Source organism: Cimex lectularius, unplaced genomic scaffold (genome assembly GCF_000648675.2).
Source record: "Cimex lectularius strain Harlan isolate CLEC.00 unplaced genomic scaffold, Clec_2.1 scaffold37, whole genome shotgun sequence".
Lineage (NCBI taxonomy): Eukaryota > Metazoa > Arthropoda > Insecta > Hemiptera > Cimicidae > Cimex > Cimex lectularius.
In genome coordinates this window covers 622,533-643,757 of record NW_019392682.1, presented here as the reverse complement: position 1 = coordinate 643,757, position 21,225 = coordinate 622,533, and the positions used below count along the sequence as shown (strand labels likewise).

Here is a 21,225-nt window from a genome sequence, read left to right as displayed (position 1 = left end):
CAGCTTATTCCGATCATGGGATGAGAAACCGCTTTTGATTTATTTCGTCAAATATTGAAGACGATCATTATTCATAATGGCTATGCACGGAGGGAAAGGGACGTCATTAATCACCCTCGGCCCATTCAAGTTCAAGGGGTGCTTAGATTTTAACGAAGAGTCCGTTTTTGCACCGCCAGCTCAACAAATCATTCTATGAAATTGTGAATTATTAAGTTATAATGCAGTGCATTAAAAGATTTATGAAGGTTCCGATAAAAATGGCCTGACGAACTGCATCAAATTTTTCATCAATTACGAACACAAAAGAAAAAAACATTGAGATTCTTTAAACTTATTTTTCGTTTTAAAATTTGTTGTATTTTATTGATCGACCTTTAACGAATGACGTGTTGCAACAATGCAAATTTTCAAGAGATAGGCAAGAAACACTTGGTCTCAGGTGAAACTTGACCTGAGTCTTCTCCAGGCTCGTTGGAATTGCCAGTCGACTATACTGACAGTGATTGAATTACGGGATCAGGCGTTCCTGGCAATTGAGTGCGGAAAGACAAGTGGAGTAATCGAGTTGCTTCCTGAATCTTCTGTTTAGACGAATGCCTGCTGACGTTTCAGTCCTCCGTCTGCTGAAAATAATAACATTAACGCTAATTCCATAAGATGGCCCTTTCTATCATCTAAGGTGAAAAAGCCATCAAATAAAAAACAAAACTTTATAAATGATATTACGTCGAGTCATATTGTATTTCCTGTCATCTGAGTCAGTAAGAACGGGTTCTATTGCTTTTTTATAAAGGTGGTTTTACCGAGATTCAAAAAGTATTGTTTTTAATCATCTATTTTAAGAATGTAGAATATGAACATAGAATTTTCTCTTATAACAGCAAATATTTATTTTTTCTATAGGCAAAAATTATTTTCTGTATATTATTAAATATATTGGATTAATTCATATTGGATTGGGTGGTTGAAAGAAAGAAGTGTGTGTGTGTGTGTGTGTGTGTGTGTGTGAAAGAGAGAGATATAGAGAGAGCAAAGATAGGTAACAAGAAAAAAATATACAGACAGAGAGAAGAGAGGGAGAGATACATCGAAAAAAGAATAGATATAATGATAACTGTAAAGACAGATATAAGAGAGAGGCGATATAAGGTGCATGAGAGAGAGAGAGAGAGAGAGAGAGAGAGGAGAGAGAGACATCGAAAAAAAAGATATAATATAGATAACTATAAATACAGACATAAAAGAAAGGCGAGAGAAAATATGTGAGATAGATAGATAGAAAGAGAGAGAGAGAGAGAGAGAGAGAGAGAGAGAGAGAGAGAGAGAGAGAGAGAGAGAGAGAGAGNATGTAATTTTGTCGTTATATTAATTACAACAGGTTATTTTAATGTAAACCAAATTAAACGAGATCAAAAATGCATAAGTTTTTGTAAACATTGTTTAATTATGATGGTTAGGAGTAACTTTATTTAAAACAATTTAAAAAAATTAAAACAATTTACAAACAATTTATTAGATGGTTGTGCTCATAAAATTTAACTAACAATTTATTACAAGGTTTTGCTCTAAATAGTGCATTAAGAACAAAACCCCACAAAAAGTTGCGTTGCGATTGTGATAGTGATTGTGACAAACGCTGTGGAATGTACGCGACATGTGCTTGCGTCGGATAGATGTGCACACCCCACCAAAACGTGGCAAGGCGTCGGGTAGCATCGGGTAGCGTCGCATGGCGTAGCATCGGGTAAGTGTGTTTCTGGCTTAAACTGACAGTATATATATATATATTAGAGACAGAGAGAGGTTATATGGCTGATAGCAGAAGGAAACGATTTATGAACAAATAAGGAAATAATGAAAGAAAGAGAGAGAGAGAAACAGAGAGAATGAATAGTAAAAAGAAGGGGAAAGAAAAAAAGCCAAAGTGATGGAGAAAAAGGAAATGAGAAAGAAAGAATTGATTAACTAATATGGTTTTATTTATGGCCGACAAAAAGATAAGATAAATAAAAATACAGTATATAGTCAGATAGAAGAAAGAAGGAAAAGAAAGTTTTACATAGATAGATAGAGAAAGAGTTTGAGAGAGAGAGGGTGGGAGGTTAAGAAGTCGACAGCAGAACGAAGCGATTTATTAAGGATGAAAGAAAGAAGGAAATAAATAAATAAAAAAAAAGAGAGAGAGAGAGAAAGAGAGAGAGAGAGAGAGAGAGAGAGAGAGGTTAAATGACTGATAGCACAAGGAAACGATTTATGAAGGAATAAAGAGATAATGAAAGAAAGAGAGAGTGAAACAGAGAGAATGAATAGTGAAAAGAAGGGGAAACAAAAAAAAGCGAGAGTGATAGAGAAAAAGGAAATGAGAAAGAAAGAATTGATTAACTAAGATAGTTTTACTTATGGCCGACAAAAAGATAAGATAAATAAAAATACATTATATAGGCATATAGAAGAAAGAAGGAAAAGAAAGTTTTACATAGATAGATAGAGATAGAGTTTTAGAGAGAGAGGGTGGGAGGTTAAGAAGTTGATAGCAGAAGGAAGCGATTTTTGAAGGATGAAAGAANGAGGGAGAGAGAAAAGGAAGAGCGTGAAAAATGTAAGTATCTTTATTACTAACATTTTCTTAGTTTATATTTAACGTATCCTTTATGAATGTTGTACAATTTTCGTTATAAAATGTTAACAGTGTTTTATACCATTGTTATAAAAAAATAACGATATTCCGAGAAATTTATGTTCCAACAGCAATACCCTAAGGATGAAAGCAAAAAAAACTTTTTTTATACCCTCCGAGGTTTTATCCTAAGTTCCTAAACCCGTCCGTATTCTACTTTAGTGTTAGTTTAAAATCGTGACGGATCACGGGTCAAGAATACCTTTCTCAGAATCGTGCAGTTCGGGTTCAAGCCGATTTTCATCAAGGTAACAAGGAAGGCGATGGTACAAGGGTATTTTTTTCCCCTATGTCCATTGTAAATCGGATTGGGCCAAATCCTCTTTCGACGATGATGTTATAAAAATCGAAGGGAAATACTGCATAATTAAAGTGAAAGAATGGCATCTGCGGATGCGAAAAGCAAAAATCTGGGTTGAAAAAATCTTCCCATCCATTTCAGATTAATCCGCTAAGAGAATATTATCGAAACGATTTTTAGTTTTCTCCCTAACCCTGTACAAAAATACTAAGTAAAATAACTGAAAATTATTTTTTTTTCTGAATATATTCATACGGTCTGACAGTTGTGAAAACGTAGACCAATTAGATAAATAACGTTCTTTTTAAAAAACACCATTCTTTCAATTCAAATTAAATCTGTCAGTTCTCTGTATTTATATAACAGTAAATTTAAAACTAAAGATACGTTTATTTTATTTATTTTTTATAAATAATCAAGTCTCATTGGATGATTTTATTTAACGCACGAAATCTCCAACAAGTTTTTACTTGTATCATAAATACTTTAAATAATAATTATATAGTAACATATTTAACGGCGTGTGGTACTGAATTTGAAAAGTCCTGCTTACAAAGTTTTTTTTTTCGATTCTCCATCCGAATATAATTAACTACCCCAAATGGAGATCTAAATTGCAGCAATTAAATTGTGTTTTTTCAGCTTAATTTAACTCCCAAGACTTGTCTTCCATCAAAAATATATATTATTAAAACTTTAATTTCCAAAAGGCCCTAGGGAAAGAAATAATTACGACCAACAACAGAAATTACCCAAAAAAATGATCTACTTTATCTGACATCTGACAGTCTACTACGTTGTACAATCTGCAAGTAAAATGACCAAAAAAATCCAATAAACGTACCCTAGCTCCTTATAGCTTTTGCCCCCACTGTGTACTATTCCGTCATTCTCATCTTTGCCGGATCAATTGAAAAGCTTCTACTTAAAGTTTGATATCAGCTTTCGGCACATCATCAATTAGAGAAACTGTGATTCTCCTGGTAACTTCTCTAACATCGCAGTTGTAAAAATAATAAATAAATATGTGTTAATTTATGAAAGGATTCTGCGTGTTTTGCAAGTGTTTGCAAGGCGAGAATCTATGGAAAAATAATTGGACTGAAGTCTTACTGAATTCAGCGGAATTAATATTTTATCTTATAACGTTTTGTTTTGCTATTTCACTCATGCACGTCGAAAAATATTCAAAGATTAACCATCCGATAACGCCAGAATTTCCAAATATAAAATTTCTATTTGCTCATTGTTTTCTAGTTGTTAAGAATCAAAACATGATGTACAATATGTAAAAATTATTATTGTATGAAGGGGATGGTGAGATGTAAAGTTGAGGTAGCGATCTGTGTTTATTGGTTTTTGATACCAATCTGGTCGATACACTCGTAATAAAACAACCAGATGGCACATTAATCACAGATTGGTATCAAAAACCAAGAAACACAGATTACTACCTCAACTTTACATCTCACCATCCCCTTCATACAATAATAAACAGGGCCAAAGGTTACTTCACAGAATGATTACCCTGAGCCATGAATCATTTCACCAGAAGAACATAAACATATACAAGCAAATCCTCCATAACAATCTCTACACTAAACACATAATTAACAGAATAATCAACAATTACAACTCAACACTAACACCATCCACTGTTACTAATAATACTACATTAAGTCTATCGAATACAAACAAGCCAGCATACATTTCCATGCCATTTATCCAAGGCCTATCACATAAACTAAACACATTTCTCTCGTCCGATAACTTCAAAATAGCTCTCAAAAATTGTAAAACAATTCAAACACTTTTTTTCAAAATTAAAGATCCCACACCAATAACAAAAAAATCTGACGTAATCTACAAGATCAACTGTTTAAACTGTCCGGCAACTTACATCGGTCTTACATCCCAATTTCTGGACAAGAGAGAAAAACAACATATTTATAATTGCAAAAAACCCAAGCAAAATCCTACAGCACTCGCTATCCACCATTTCCACCTCAAATAAAGCATTTGTACTCAAAGTGTTTCTTTTATGAAAATTGGACTCTTAAGGGGCAACATATTTTTCCATTACAAAATCCATATTAGCCTATGGTATTGTTTCCTGGGGAGGTACTAATAAATACTACACCAATACTCTGGATGTAACAACAAACTCACTTCTTAAAATTATTTTACGTAAACCGTATAGGTATAATACGAAAAAATTATACAATGAACTTAATGTAATGAATCTATACGAAATATTTATGTCTGTATATATATATATATATATATATAATATTGTAACTGCTTACATCAGAGAATATAACACAAGACACAATTCATTGGCTAACTCACATTTTTACAATGTAAAAACTACGAAAGATTATAACTGTTCATTAAATTTATTTAGAAATCGTGAGATGCGGTCTGGTGTGATGTAGGTTTCAGAAAAACATTTTCTTTGTCGTGCCAACGTTTCGATCTTTATTGAGATCATCTTCAGGGCCTGGGATTTACAAGCATTGTTTATATATTACAATTACTATTTATTACACTATTGATTAAACACAATTCTCTTGTCCGATAACTTCAAAATAGCTTTCAAAAATTATAAAACAATTAAAACATTTTTTTCCAAAATTAAAGAGCCCACAACAATAACAAATAAATCTGACGTAATCTACAAGATCAACTGTTTAAACTGTCCGGCAACTTACATCGGTCTTACATCCCAATATCTGGACAAGAGAGNTTTTTTAAAAGTAAAAACTAATGAATTTTTGATCTCGGTTAATTTGGTTTATATTAAAATAAGTATGTTGTAATTAATATAACGACAATAATACATATAGTTTGAATAAAAATATGAGTGTCCGGTTCTTTTGCCTTCGACTGTACTCGATGCTACCCGACGAAATCTGGACAGAGGGGATCGTAAAGCGTAGAGTAGGGTAGCGTTGCATAGCATAGGGAGTAATACAATCTTACGGAAAATTTGTCTTTGGATTTGCGTCGGGTAGCGTCGCATGGCGTTGCATCGGGTAAGTGTGTTCCCGGCTGTAAGCAATCAACAGTTTAAACAGAAACTTATCCTTCAAGTTTATTTCTTTTTACGTTTAATTTACATTCCACCTTTATTGCCAAACATTCATGATCATAACATGCTGGCTAATGTGATTACTCAAGAAGTGCAGTTCAAGGCTGGTTGGGTCAAGGTCTTGTTGGAAAGAGCGCAGGAACGATATGAAAATCCATGTATAAATATCTATGTAGAGATCGATCTGTTACTTTAGGAGGCATAGATTATATTATGTTTGGATTAGTGCCTTAGGATCGCGAGTCAATGTCCGCTTCGTCGCCTGATGGGGGGTTGGTTTTTATTTGGTAAAGTAAGCAAGTCCGTTCAGGACAGTGGAGAATTTATGGTCGAACAGGCAAAATATAACGAAGAAGATTTTTTGTATTCTTCACGTGTCAAATGACGAACCGTCCGGCTTCCGGTAGTTTCGCCCTTTGAATATAAGCAGCCGAGCCAGAGGTAGTTGATAAATACTTGAGAGCTGTTGAGAAAGCCGGCGGGTAGAGAAACCGCAGACATTGCCGGCACTCCTCTCTCCTGCATAATCTCCCATCCGACTGTTTCGAAATTGTCAACCGGTCTGAATCCCAAGGTCAGTTTGTAATTTTCTTCCTCCCTCGTTGCTAAATAACACAAAATGTTTTCAGCTACTGTTTTCACCTTTATGCCAGGATATTTTGGACGTTCATGTTTGATATGTACAATTGTTCTCAGAGTATGTAACTACTCTACTCATTATTAGTGAAATTTGATCAATTTATAAAATAATTTTTTCTTTGCTATGTGTTTAGTATATAGTATCCAATGTATATATATTTATAAACCTATCAGTGTATGGTATTTATCTGTATATATACTACGCTTGTTGTGGGCATCTGCGTGTTAAATAAATAAATAACATAAAACCATAAAATTGAACAAGTTCAAATAGAAATAATAAGATAACCATTTAAAACTAAATTCAATAATTTCGTGGTCCGCTTGACCAATTAATTAAGGTTCTAGTTGAGATAAAAAAGTCAATGGCACGAGCAGGTTTCGAACCCACGATCTTCGGCTTGATACGCCGCTGCTCTACCACTTGAGCTATCGTGACCTATTTCTACTCACTCAAAGTGTTTGTCTTCTGTGTAATTGTGCCATTTTGCGTGTCGTGTCGAGAGTTCCAGTGAGATTTTGCTATTTTGTGTTTATATACGTTACATTTTGAAGGGATGGGGAAGATTGTCGCCTTCGTCGGCTCTTTTCACCTCAAAGAAGCCGACGCCTTATACAAAAATGTCTTTTCTATATCGATATCTATACGACACGAAAGAATGGCACAATTACACAGAAGACAAACACTTTGATTGAATATATAAAAAATATATTTTGCATTATATAAATTCACTTTTCCACATCCAAAATGTAATTGTTATATGTAAACAATGTTTGTAAATCCCAGGCCCTGAAGATGATCTCAATAAAGATCGAAACGTTGGAGCGATAAAGAAAATGTTTTTCTGAAACCTACATCACACCAGAACCGCATCTCACGATTTCTAAATAAAGTTATATTAATTACAACATTCTTATTTTAATCTAAACCAAATTAAACGAGATCAAAAATTCTTAAGTTTTTATAAAATTTATTTGATTATGATGGTCAAGAAGAAAATTTATGAGAAACACAGAAATAAGTTTTTATTTAAAATGTTTAACAAACAATTTATTACATGGTTGGGCTCATAAAATTTAAATAAAAATTTGTTATATGGTTATGCTCATAAAATTACACCATTTTCGTCGAATAGCGTCAAAATAGGACACTTATATTTTTTGTAGTTTATTTCAAACTAAGTATATATAATTTTGTCATTACATTAATTACAACAATCCTATTTTAATGTAAACCAAATTAAACGAGATCAAAAATTCATAAGTTTTTATAAAATTTATTTCATTACGATGGACAAGAAGAAAATTGATCAAAACACCGGAATAACTTTGTTTAAAACAATTAAGTTTAACAAACAATTTTTTACATGGTTGGGCTCATAAAATTACACCATTTTCGTCGAATAGCGTCAGAATAGGACATTTATATTTTTGTAGTTTATTTCAAACTAAGTATATATAATTTTGTCATTATGTTAATTACATCATTCCTATGCTAATGTAAACCATATTAATCTAGATCAAAAATTCATGTTTTTATAAAAATTGTTTTTGAATTTGAAGGTTTTGCTCAAAATAGTGCTTTAAGAACAAAAGAGACGTGGCGATTGTGATATACACTGTGTAACCGTACGTGGCGTGCGCTTGCGTGAATGTGCGTCTACCAAAACGTGGCTAGGCGTCGGGTCGCATCGGGTAGCGTCGTATGGCATCGCATAGCGTGTGTTCCCTGTTTAACTGTTGAAATTTTTCTAAATATTCCTATACTCTATATACTCAAACTTGCGTGAGCAACACGCCATTTAACAACATACACCTTCCAAGTAACACAAAATTTTACGGTTTCTTTAAATTCTTCTTCTATTATTATACCTATGGATATTTTTTTGATCTATCGCGAAAAATAATTAATAACCTGGGTTTTGTTATAAATAAAACACAAAAACTTGAAGTACAAAAGCGCATTTGTATACACAGGGATTATTAAAAAAAAATTCGCTTCTTTCATCTTGTGTCCCCCTGCGGCAAAGGGGGTGACATGAGATTTGCTTCCCCTCAAAGGACTACTTCATTGTGATGTGGTTCCAACAAATAACGGAGTTAGAACCCGGCTAGAACGCTTTCCCTTTTATGCTTGAGGTGGCCGTATAAGTCGTTCAATCATTGGGTGTCAATATTTGAACGGAGCTTTTTACTGAGGCAAACACTCCCACTGTGTCACCATAGCGGGGTGGGCTTTCTCCCAGATTGCCGAAGGGACGAGACCGGGAGGAGAATTGGATCCGCACTTTTTTCCCGTTTAGGCAAATCGGTTTGGCTAATAGACATGATTAGAAACCATTCGACGACGATTCCTAGGCTATCGCGGATTTGTAAATCAAGGCCCGGATTGAATTCCATTCGAAAACCTCTTCCCGTTACGACAACGCTAAAAAAATCAAATTTACTACCTAATCGAATGAGATCGCTTATCCTTAATACTGACAGTGTTTTTATGGCTACTAATGAAAAGTGCTGCAGAGTAATGAACCTGCAGTTCGCTTGTTTATGATCATCCGGGTCGTTTTATGACTGGTCTGTCTGTTTTCCCGTGTTTGTCCATTTCTATGCGATTCCGATGTTATCGCAGATTTGGGATAAAGGCTGACCCAGACATATAATGATTGCGTCCCACTTGGAAATAACCGAACGACCGGATTATGCTTCGACATCTACTTAATTTTAATGACGCAACGTTGGGTCAAACTTCGTGAAACTTTACGTACTATTAAAACATTTCTTTCTTAATGCATGGACTGAAGTAAAACCAACAAAATTGTAGTGAAACTATTTTTGTTTTGTTTTTTATTTTTATTACAAGAAATGGTGGATTTTAGAACATACAAAAAATGTCCTATTTCCGTACATGCGCCCCATTTTCTCATAAAGCGTAACACCTAAAAAGCCAAGTTTTTGCTACATTATTATAACACATAGACAAGAGAAAATTTAATTTTTCTGAAAAAAAAACTTGGAATTTGAGAAAATAGTGCTTTTCTGGTTTAGTTTTTTCCTCAACTGCTGTTACTTAAGAAAACCTTTTTCAGTCTTTAATAGTACCAAGTACTTACAAAGAAAAAAAGCAATCAATAATTGGGGGGAGTGTGTGTCCGAGAGGATCGAAGTCACAATAGCTCAAGTGGGAGAGCAGTGGCGTCTTTAGGCGAAGGTCGTGGGTTCGAATCCCGCTTGTGACACTAGCTTTTTTATCTCAACTAATACCTTAATTAAAGATTCATTAATTGAATGAAGTTATTTGGTCAATCGGACCACGAAATATAATGAGTTAATCAATAATGTCAAATAATTTTAGAGAACAGTTATCTAAATATTGAAAAAAACAACTTTCCAGAAAACGCGAACGTTTGAGAGATAGAGGTTTATATGTGTAAAAAAATAAAACCAAAAATATTAAAGTAGTTTATAAATTAGAAAGCAAAATATAGACAAAATATTTTTTATAGAAAAAAAGGGGAATTGGCTGTGCCCTTGGCCTGCGGAAGCTGGATTTAAATGGGAAAAGGGCATATTTTCTATGTTGCGCATAGGGCATACCAAGGCATACCATCTCGTCTCACCCACCCTGGGAGTCATGGCCCACTTTATGTGGAACCACGGCAACAGTGGGTGGTATAGTGTGGTTCGAGACTCGAGACCCCGAAACGGCTCACATCGCGTTCTCATCGACGGCCCTTTTTTCTCATTCCGAGCTCCTTCATTCTATCCTGTGACCCCTCCTAACCCATGGTTACAAGGGGGGTATTCGGGCACAGAATAAAGGTGCAGCCCAGAGAGCGTGGCAACCTCTCTAAAGCACAAGCTGTACTCGTGTCGGCCTAAGGGTCGGCATGGGCGGCGGGTGCCTTAGCAGAGTCACACGAGGGCCAGTGCACTAGATCCTGTCTGCAAAGACGGGGGAGGCTGTATGGCCATCTGTACCACGGGGTGACTGAAAAGTTCCAAAACCAGCCCTAGTCACACTGGGAAAGGTTTCGTGGTGGTGCGTGGTGACGCCCCTGGCGGGAACTTAGACAGAGGCTGCCTTCTATTTGTGACCTTCGTGAAGCTTGCGTATGACCAACGTACAACCCCCCGGCCTCACGGGAGACGTTGCGACCGGACGACAGCATGTAAGCGTTGAGGACGTAATGATCATGCTACAGTCCCTCGAATGCGTAAGTAAGCGAATGGAAGCGGGTAGTGAGTCGGTGTCTTTGACTCGAGTATGCTTTGCATTGTTGTGCGTATGACCGGCGTGGTGCCCTTGGGGAAGCGAAGGATCGGACCACCTAGGCTGAGCTTATGGCATCCCTCGAATGCGCATAGCAGGTGTAGGCTGAGCTTGATAAGAGACTTTACGTAGGCGGTGCTCATCTAGGGGGTGGGTAGCAATTCCACTTTAAACTAAAACCGCTGCCGGTGGCCTTCTCTAACTAGTGAGTACGCGGTGGGGGGGACGGGCCGATGTATTTCGGCCTGTTAGCACCTCGCGTGCGGCATACGACCCGATGCACAATGCGGGCCCGACCATTCGGAGTGGACAAGAAGAGAGCGTGGTTATACCGGCTCTTAGGGGCTGGGAAACTTCTACCCCAACGCTGCGGCGGTAACACCGTTCCGTCGTATGCGGAAGTGCGTCAGCTCTCATCTTGAGAATCAAAACTTCCGATAAGGCCGAATTGGCCAGGTGCGGACGTTAAAGATCCTCTTGTCTTGTTGACGATGAGTACTCGGGAACACAACCCCGAATGACCTATGCTCAACAAAAACTGCAAACACAGATTGCTCTCGGAGCCATGAACACTTTTAATTGTATATAAATCGTTGTACCTTCACGTATATGATATGCGTTATTTATCGGAACGAATGTATTTATTTGCATGAATGGAGGGGCTTGGAAAATGTATAATAAGTTAGATTACTTGAAAGACCACATACTCCAATAATGCCAAACCAGTCCATTGCAACTAACTACATTTCAATCTAAATTTCGCCACATGTTTTTCAAAAAAGATTATTTTTAATATTTTAAACTTTTAAATAAACTAACATTTTTTAAAATTAAGAGTAAATAGATTTTCTAAGGTTTTAAAAACTCGTACTCCTGCTCTAATTGTAGGTTAAACTCACCTTGCACAGTCTTTCAGAGCTAGTCGAACCGACAGAGTGGCCGACTAATTTGTTAAGTGTTTCCTCGAGATTCTGATAGATTCCTCAAGCTGACAATTAGCTAAATTGAAATCTGCGGTGGCTGGCAAGATTCCATTTTCCCCTTCGTCGATTGAAACCAATTTTCACGATATTTCCCCAAGACGTCGCCTTATTCCGGAATGAGACGTTGGTTTATTTCGGTTTAATTTATACCTAGGCGATGAACAAATACGCGAGATAATAATAAAATGAAATAAATTCGGGTTAAATAAATGTAAAATGTGGCTATAGTAGTGGCATGTAAAGTAAACAAACGGAAATTTATATTCATTTTGTATCCTTGATAAACCATCTAAATCAATGTTTTTGAAAAACATAAAATAAACAGAACCAAAGAAAAAATGACAAAAAGTAAAGTAAATCATAATATATTAAAGTATATAAGTAAAGTAAACGTAATATATTTTTAGTAAGATAATTTGATGAAGTTTGGTATATACACAGACGCTAAGTTAAGATAGATAGAGAGATAAAGAAATAAGAGATAAAACTGTAGGTAGATAGAGTGAGATATACAAAGATAAAATGGTAGGTGAATAGAGATATCCTTAGATCAAAAGTTAGATATATTCGTACACACTAAAGTTACGTAAATGGATAGATAGATAGAGGTATAGAAAGATAATAAATTTATTGTAAAGATAATGTAAAATGTATATATATATATANGAGAGAGAGAGAGAGAGAGAGAGAGAGAGAGAGAGAGAGAGAGAGAGAGAGAGTTAGGAAAGGAAATTATAGGTAAATTTCCGTTATATATGTATATATTATACAGGGTGGCCACATCGATTCAGCCACACTTCCAGATCTTTTAGGAAATTGAACGCTGAGTAAAAAAGGTCCTACGAGCCTGTGTCCGCAAACCCTTCAGTTCCGAGCTACAGCCAACAAACCATGAAAACCACGTTTTTTGACCTTATTCGTGAACTTGTTAGTAAACCGTTAGCCTGACGGTAAAACTGCTCGAAACAACATCTGTAGAGGATTAATTTCTGCGTCGAATGAGAGTAAATCCAGCCTTATCGGCCGAAAATTTCATTTTTGGTGATTTTTCGAAGTTAGGAGGTTAAGGGGTCACAAAATTCACCATTTCTGACATTTTTATCCAAAATTCACAACTTGAACACCCTATCAAAAAATTCTCCGTTACAAAGCTCCAAACTCCGCTCACTATCGCACTAGCAATGCAGAAATTGTCGCTATTTTTCGCTCAAGCTATTGTAATGGTTTATTACAATAAATAAAATGTAATGTACATTAAAGGAAGCGGACACTTTCTAAAATTGTTAAGTAAGCCGTTCAAATTTTTCGTACATTATTTCATTCAGTAGGGGGTACTAATCAGAAAACAGTAACATTCTATTTGGGTGAAAAGCAGTAAATTAGCCAAAATTCGAATGTTTCATGAATCGGACTGGGGTTGGTCTAATGTGACGGAGAATTCGATCACCAACAAACGAGGTTTGTAACGAAGAATTTTTTGATAGGGTGTTCAAGTTGTGAATTTTCGATAAAAATGTCAGAAATGGTGAATTTTGTGTACCTCTTCCCCTCCTAACTTCGAAAAATCGCCAAAAATGAAATTTTCGGCCGATAAGGCTGGTTTTAATCTCATTCGACCCAGACATTAATGTGTGGGGATTAGTGACGGTTAATCGATATTTATTTAGAAATCGTGAGATGCGGCCTGGTGTGATGTAGGTTTCAGAAAAACATTTTCTTTATCGTGCCAACGTTTCGATCTTTATTGAGATCATCTTCAGGGACTGGGATTTACAGACCCAGACATTAATCCTCTACAGATGTTGTTTCGACTCTCTCTCTCTGACTCGTTCTCTCTCTTTCCCTTTATCTGTCTATCTACCTATCCGTATTTTAATATATTTTTCTATGCCTATTAATATATATATATATATATATATATATATATATATATATATATATATATAATAACCAAAACACAATAATAATACAAAAAAATAAATGAAATAATACAAATACATTTATTACAGACATAGCACTAGATATATAAATAGAGAGAAATTTATACAGTCAGAAATAGAGAAAGGTACAATGTCATACAGACAGAAAATGTGATTATACTGGTGGCATATCGATTTACAGACAGATATGTATTCATTTTCCATCCTTTATAAACAAACTATATCAATATTCATCACAAATATAAAAAAACACATCCACAAAAAATTGACACTGAATTAAAGAAAATCGTTATATATTTTTAGTAAAATCTATTTGATAAAAAGATATTGCAAGCATGATGAAAATCAAAGGAAATCTTTTGAAGTCACGCGGAATGCTGTACTTGATGAGCCATGATAATTTTTTTGTTGTAAAGACTTGTTATATTGGAATATTTTTTCTTTACTCTCGGTTTGATGAAATTTTATTTTCTTATCCTAATAACTCATCTTGTTATTCAAAGATCCTGCCTCTTTTTGTTTATAATCGCATATTTTAAATATACAATTTACAATCTTATTTAATTTAATTCAGTTGAAAAAAAATCAAACCTTCTTAAGTAATTATTTGATGTAAGAGCTGAGAGCCTATTTTCCAAGATAAGACGTATAACATCAATACTTGATATATTACCATATCTAAGTTGGGAAACGTAGAAGGGCTCTTAGAAATTATTTGCAGAGGATTGGAAAGGACTCTTTATATCCGAAGGGCCGGCTTTCTTTAAGTAAAGAGCGTGAAGAAACCGAGGAGCCGAGGGCTCTTCATAAATCATTCCCTCCTTGATGTACAGGCGGGCATCATCACTCTACAGCTGTTCAACCCTCATCCCCTACAATAACATATAACAAAAAAAAAAGAAAAAAGAAAAAAAAGACCACTGCAGCATCTTTATCAATCTTCTTTAGTCTACCGCTCTACAAGCATTAAGACTCGTTTCCTCTCGCCTGAAGTCAAAATTCATAAAACTTACTTTATCACATTGACTTTTTGCCCGATAAATAATCATAAATACCAAAACGATCAGAAAAGAACACAAACAATAAACATAAAATATTGATAAGTTTGGTAGAGAAGAGAAAATTTGAAAAAGTCATTATTTGTATTTTTTTCTTTTTGACAGTGTGTTTATTAAAAATCTATCAATTCATTTGGTCTATTTAATTATTGAACTAATGACGAGTATTTTCTTTTCGCCTCTTCTTGAACACAAACAAACAGAACATATAAATTCGCGCATTCATTTTACCTTATGTCATTCAATTGATTAAGGTTTTTAGTTGAGATAAAAAAGACAGTGTCAGGAGCGGGATTCGAACCCACGACCTTCGGCTTGATACGCCGCTACTTTACCACTTGAGCTATCGTGACCTCGATCCACTCGGGCACTAACTTCCCATCTCAACTCCACCTTTTGAATTTTCCCTTCTTTTTGCCATTTTTCATCCCGCTCGTGACATTGTCTTTTTTATCTCAACTAAAAACCTTAATTAATTGAATGATATTACTTGGTCAAGCGGACCACGAAAACTAGTAAACTTACGTCATTAACTATTTTAAGATCTTGAAATGCGGTCCGGTGTGATGTAGGCTTTAGAAAAACATTTTTTTTAACGTGCCAACGTTTCGATCTTTACTGAGATCATCTTCAGGGCCTGGGATTTATAAACATTGTTTAAGTTATACAAATATAAGTAGGAAGTGAAAAAAATGAATTTATACAACGCTAGAAATTTTAGACTGAAGCAAAGCATTTGTGCTCAATCATAGATTTTCTTTTATGAAAATTGGACTCTTAAGGGCAATATATTTTTCCCTTGCAGAATCCATATAAGCCTATGGTATTGTTTCCTGGGGAGGTATTAAAAATGCTACACTAAGACTCTGGATGTAACTATAAACTCACTTCTTAAAATTAATTTACCTAAACCGTATAGATATAAAACGAAAAAATTGTACAGTGAACTTAAAGTAATGAATCTATACCAGATCTTTCTTAAATATTTATGTATATACAGGGTGAATTGCTACTCGTGCTACAAACTTCTCCAGTAGATTCTTCACCCTAAAATGAACAAAAAAGTTCATATTGTCCATGGTCCGATTCTCAACCATTTCAGAGTAATTTCGCTTTTTATCGATTTTGAAAGATATCACGTCCTGGCGTCGGAAAATCGTGATATCTTTTAATCTAAACATTTCTCTGAAAATCTAATAGCACCGTTGAAATTCCCGTTAATTTTTCAATAAGAAGATGACGGTGGCAAAATGTTTGGGCTAATTTTTTGTGTTTTATTTCAGCCAGAACTACAAAAAGAGTGGAAAATTGTGTAAATCGGAAAGTGTATAAAGTAATCCAGAGTTTCTAATTTTAGTCTCAGAAGGCAGCAAATTTGAGGAAAACTACCTGATTTAATAACGCTTCCAACGCACTCGTCATTTTCTTATTTAGTGGTTGTGAGACCAAGATGTTGATGACAAAAAGAGAAAAAATGGTGGTTCAAGGATTGCTAATGTTTGAGAGTGACTTGCTACTCGTGCTACAAACTTCACCAGTAGATTCTTGACCCTAAAATGAACAAAAAAGTTCATATTGACCATGGTCCGATTCTCAACCATTTCAGAGTAATTTCGCTTTTTATCGATTTTGAAAGATATCACGTCCTGGCGTCGGAAAATCGTGATATCTTTTAATCTAAACATTTCTCTTAAAATCTATAAGCACCGTTGAAATCCCCGTTAATTTTTCAATAAGAAGATGAAGGTGGCAAAACGTTTGGGTCTTTCTTCCTTGACCTTCTAGCTGTTTGTAAACTTCTTAAGCATTACATACTAAATGGGCATTAAATTAAATTAAAAAATTTCAATGGAATTATGATTTTGATTCTCTCTAAAAATTAACGGGGATTTCAACGGTGCTTATAGATTTTAAGAGAAATGTTTAGATTAAAAGATATCACGATTTTCCGACGCCAGGACGTGATATCTTTCAAAATCGATAAAAAGCGAAATTACTCTGAAATGGTTGAGAATCGGACCATGGACAATATGAACTTTTTTGTTCATTTTAGGGTCAAGAATCTACTGGTGAAGTTTGTAGCACGTGTAGCAATTCACCCTGTATATATATATATATATATAATCTTGTAACTGTTTACATTAAAGAATATGACACAAGGCACAATTCATTGGCTAACTCACATTTTTACAACGAAAAAACTACGCAATATTATAACTTTTCATAAAATATGGCACATCGTTTTTTTTCAAAAATTACAAAGAAGGCAAAATATTTATAATTTCAAAAATTTTAAATTACAGTCAAGATAATCTAAAGCCAAGATTTAATTTCATGCTACAAGTTTATTCTGTATTATGTTTGTTTATTTGTTTGTTTTTCGTTTTGTAAAGATGTATTCTGTTTATTTCTCTTATGATTTCCAAAAACTCCTGCTGACAACAGGCAGGGATGAACCCAAATATTTTTTGTTGTAAATTTATATGTAAGGTTCATTCTTGCAAATAAAATTATTTATTAGTGTATTGATAATCGTTTTTTGTCATTGTAGGGCTTTGTGAAAGACTAAATATACAGCCGAAAGCTTGGCAATAAAACAAAACCTTGCTGTTTATCTTGACCACAAACTCGATAACGTAGAGCATTAAAAGAATTTCAAACTCTTGCTTATTTACACTGTTATCAAAATTATATAAACCTCTAAGGAAACGGGATGGATTTGAACTTGGCGAGAACCTCGACCTAGTTCACTCCGAGCAACCGAACAAATCTTTTAATTAGAGTAGTCAAATTGTTTTAAAGGAGTACAAATATATTTGTTTGTTATATTTATCACAATCTTCAGGTATTCGGTCATTAATTACAGCCTTTTCCCTAATGTGAATTGAGTGATTGACGTTAGTTTATTCCTGCCGAAATTAAACCAATTTTTTTTAAAAATCTATTATAGTTCGTGGTCCTATTGACCGAATAACTTTTTTCAAACAATTAATCTTTATGTAAGGTATTGGTTGAGATAAAAAAGCAAGTGCCAAGACGGATTTCGAACCCACGACCTTCGGGTAAATACGCCGCTACTCGGAAGTTAGTATACGAGTTGATCGAAGTCAAGATAGCGGCGTATTTACCCGAAGGTCGTGGGTTCGAATCTCGCTCGTGGCACTTACTTTTTTATCTCAACCAATGCCTAACATAAAAATTAATTAATTGAAAAAAAGTTATTCGGTCAATTGGACCACGAACTCTAATGGATTTAATCTGTAAAATGAAGTATACCTTCACTGAAGCTCTCCTTGGCCAGAATCGACGAGATTAGAGGATATTTCAAAAATGCAAAAAAAGAGGGTTGTCAGAGTAGATGGCGCAACCTCAGGGTTATAAGTAGGGCGGGGCAAGTCACCGATTCAATTTACGCTGATTTTACTTGTACTGATGGGGAACGAATCCTTCTTTCATTTGATTTTTTTTTGGCAATGTTTCTACTAATGTGTGGTGATTAGTGAGCGTTAGTCGATGATTATTCAGAAATCGTAAGATGTGGTCTGGTGTGATGTAGGTTGTGCAAGGTTTTGGTTGAAATGAAAAAGTCACGAGCGGGATTCGAACCCACAAGGTTGTAGGTTGAGATGGGAAGTTAGTGTCCGAGTGGATCGAAGTTACGATAGCCCAAGTGGTAGAGCAGTTGCGTATTTACCCGAAGGTCGTGGGTTTTTTTATCTCAACCAATACCTTACGTAAAAGATTTTTTTTTTTTAATTTATACTGTAATCACGAAATTCATTGCCGATGCGTCGAATCACTTCTAATACTAATGCTACAAACCATTGGAATACAAATAACAGTTATTTACCTTTATCCGTTCCTGCCAAGTCAATTGTAGCAAGTGCACCGAGTCAAGCGGTTCGCCCAACTCAGTCGCTATGACGACCGGACCAACCGCATCTGGTATACACGATCCCAGCACCTGCAATTGAACAAAATACATTGATCATTCCATATATAGTTCCATTTTAGTATACAACAAAACAATTTAAAAAAATGTGAATGAAAACATTAAAACCACGAACAGATGTTACAGTTCACTGTGATTTTACAATCAACCGTGTTTTCATTTTATTATGATTGTTTATTATCTTCTTAACGAAAAACTTTAAACATATGCAAAATAAACAACGAGAAAATATTCAACAAGAGCGTGAATGTTTGAACGCAGTCTGAATTTCATATTGACATACAGCAATGTCTCATTTTCATTATATTTTTTTCTCTACCTGTGTGTTTGTCTATCTAAATAGATTTGATTACCTCCAATTCTTCTCTCTTTATTTCACTTTACTCTAGCGTCCGTATTGTAATTGTTAATACTTACTCCTTGATCTCACCATCTTTGCCTAATTGGTCAAACCGATCTGTTCTTATCTACCTAATTATTTTTCCATTTTTCTTTCTTTCTTGTAAACGGACATTCACGTCTCTCGTTTTAAAAAGATAGTTCCTACTCACAGTTTGTTTTCCAGCGATCTGGATTTCGAGCTTTTAGCTCATCATCAGGTTGAAGGAGTTCTACAACCACGCCCCTCGACATGAATTGCAAAACAAACCCGTCGAAACCCCGTCAACACGACGTTCCAGTGAGAAGCTGGTTTTTAATGCTGCTCAATTTTGAACGTGCGAAAAGCGGCAATTATAACAAACGTAATTATTATATTAGTAAATACTGTAATTATTTATTTTATTTTCTATTTTTACATATATTAATTTTTCTATATGTTATTATTTATATTTTTTATTTTCTATTTATACATATATTAATTTTTCCATATGTTATTATTTATATTTTTTATTTTCTATTTATACATATATTAATTTTTCCATATGTAATCTATCTATTTCTCTCTCACTCTCTTTCTTTTTATCTTTCCTTTTCTTTTACATTATCTCCCCCCTTCTATCTATCTTCTTCCTCTTTTCTNGTCTCTCTCTCTCTCTCTCTCTCTCTCTCTCTCTCTCTCTCTCTCTCTGTCTTTCTCTCATTCATTCTCTCAAACACCCTTCATCTCTCAGAGATCTCTTCCATCAAATACAAAATCATATAATTGTACAAGGTTTTTTATAGACTTTTAAAGTTAGACGTAGGATAGTTTATTTTTGTCGTTAAATACAATGAATTAAAACTTCAATGCTTGACGCAATCTGTCTATTTTTACAAATAGTAATTTAATTTCCCCCTCTCACTCTTTTTATCTTTCCTACTCTTTCACTTTTTCCTCCTCTTTCTATCTTCTACCTCTTTTCTTTTTTTTATTATCCTGTCATTCTCTCTCTCTCACTCTCTCTCTCTCTTTTTCTCTCTCTCTTTCTCTCTCTCTCACTCTCTCTCTTTTTTCTCTCTCTCTCTTTCTCTCTCTTTCTTGTTCTAACATCCTTATCATTATTTCTTCTTGCAGAGGATGCATCTATTGATCATTGTGTATGATTATTTTTAGTTTGGTTAGACGTTCGATCGTTTAGCTTTGTTGTTAAACACAATGAATTATAACTTCCCTCTGAGGAAATCGTTTTTATAAAACGGTTAAACGGTCCGGTAAAATAATTGTTGACCTGTGAGCGGAATACAGAACAATTGAATAGTGCTGATTGGGTGGTGATTAGGTCTTGGGATTGTGGTTAGGAGGAGGGATATGGCTCATTTGAAGTCAGAACACATCCTCCTCCTATTGTACCATAATCACTCCCGTCGCTTCTCTCTTCCATTTCCAACAACAAATTTCCCGGCAATTACACTTGGGAACAATCACAATATCGGCTCTATCGCATTTTCCCCTTATGAAATTCCCAAAGACACTTTCACGTTATATCATACATCAAATGTCAGATGGGCAAAAACGATTTCGTGACGTTGAGTCATTATCAACTTGTTCTATGTCGTACCGTAAACCCCTAGTTTCGGCAGTTTTATTTTCATATCTCATCTTAAGCTTTTCTAACTTTAACAGTTAATATCAATTTTTTACTATTAGTAAGGAAATTAATCTCTTATGTCCTAATAAAAACATTATATTAACCAGACAATTATGCAGTCCTAAAACAGAGAAGCCGCATGTTAAAATGTCCCAACAAAAATTTAGAATCAATCAAAAACCTCCAAAACCTGGGAAAACATAGGAACCTAACATAATTTTGTCCTTTGGCTGCCAGACAGACAAGAAAAAATTAAAAAAGTGAGGTAAAAGATAGATAGACAGAAGTTGAGAAAGAGAAAT

At 34.8% G+C, this 21,225-nt stretch overlaps 1 long non-coding RNA gene across 1 annotated transcript; it reads right to left on the bottom strand.

Moving 5' to 3' along the window:
* Window positions 1-362: 362 nt before the first annotated feature.
* On the bottom strand, window positions 363-19,028 carry LOC106665506. The gene is made up of 3 exons (XR_001340310.2): window positions 18,813-19,028; window positions 11,881-12,114; window positions 363-626 (listed from the first exon to the last, which is right to left on the bottom strand). It is a non-coding gene; the product is annotated as an uncharacterized LOC106665506 (long non-coding RNA).
* Window positions 19,029-21,225: the final 2,197 nt, after the last annotated feature.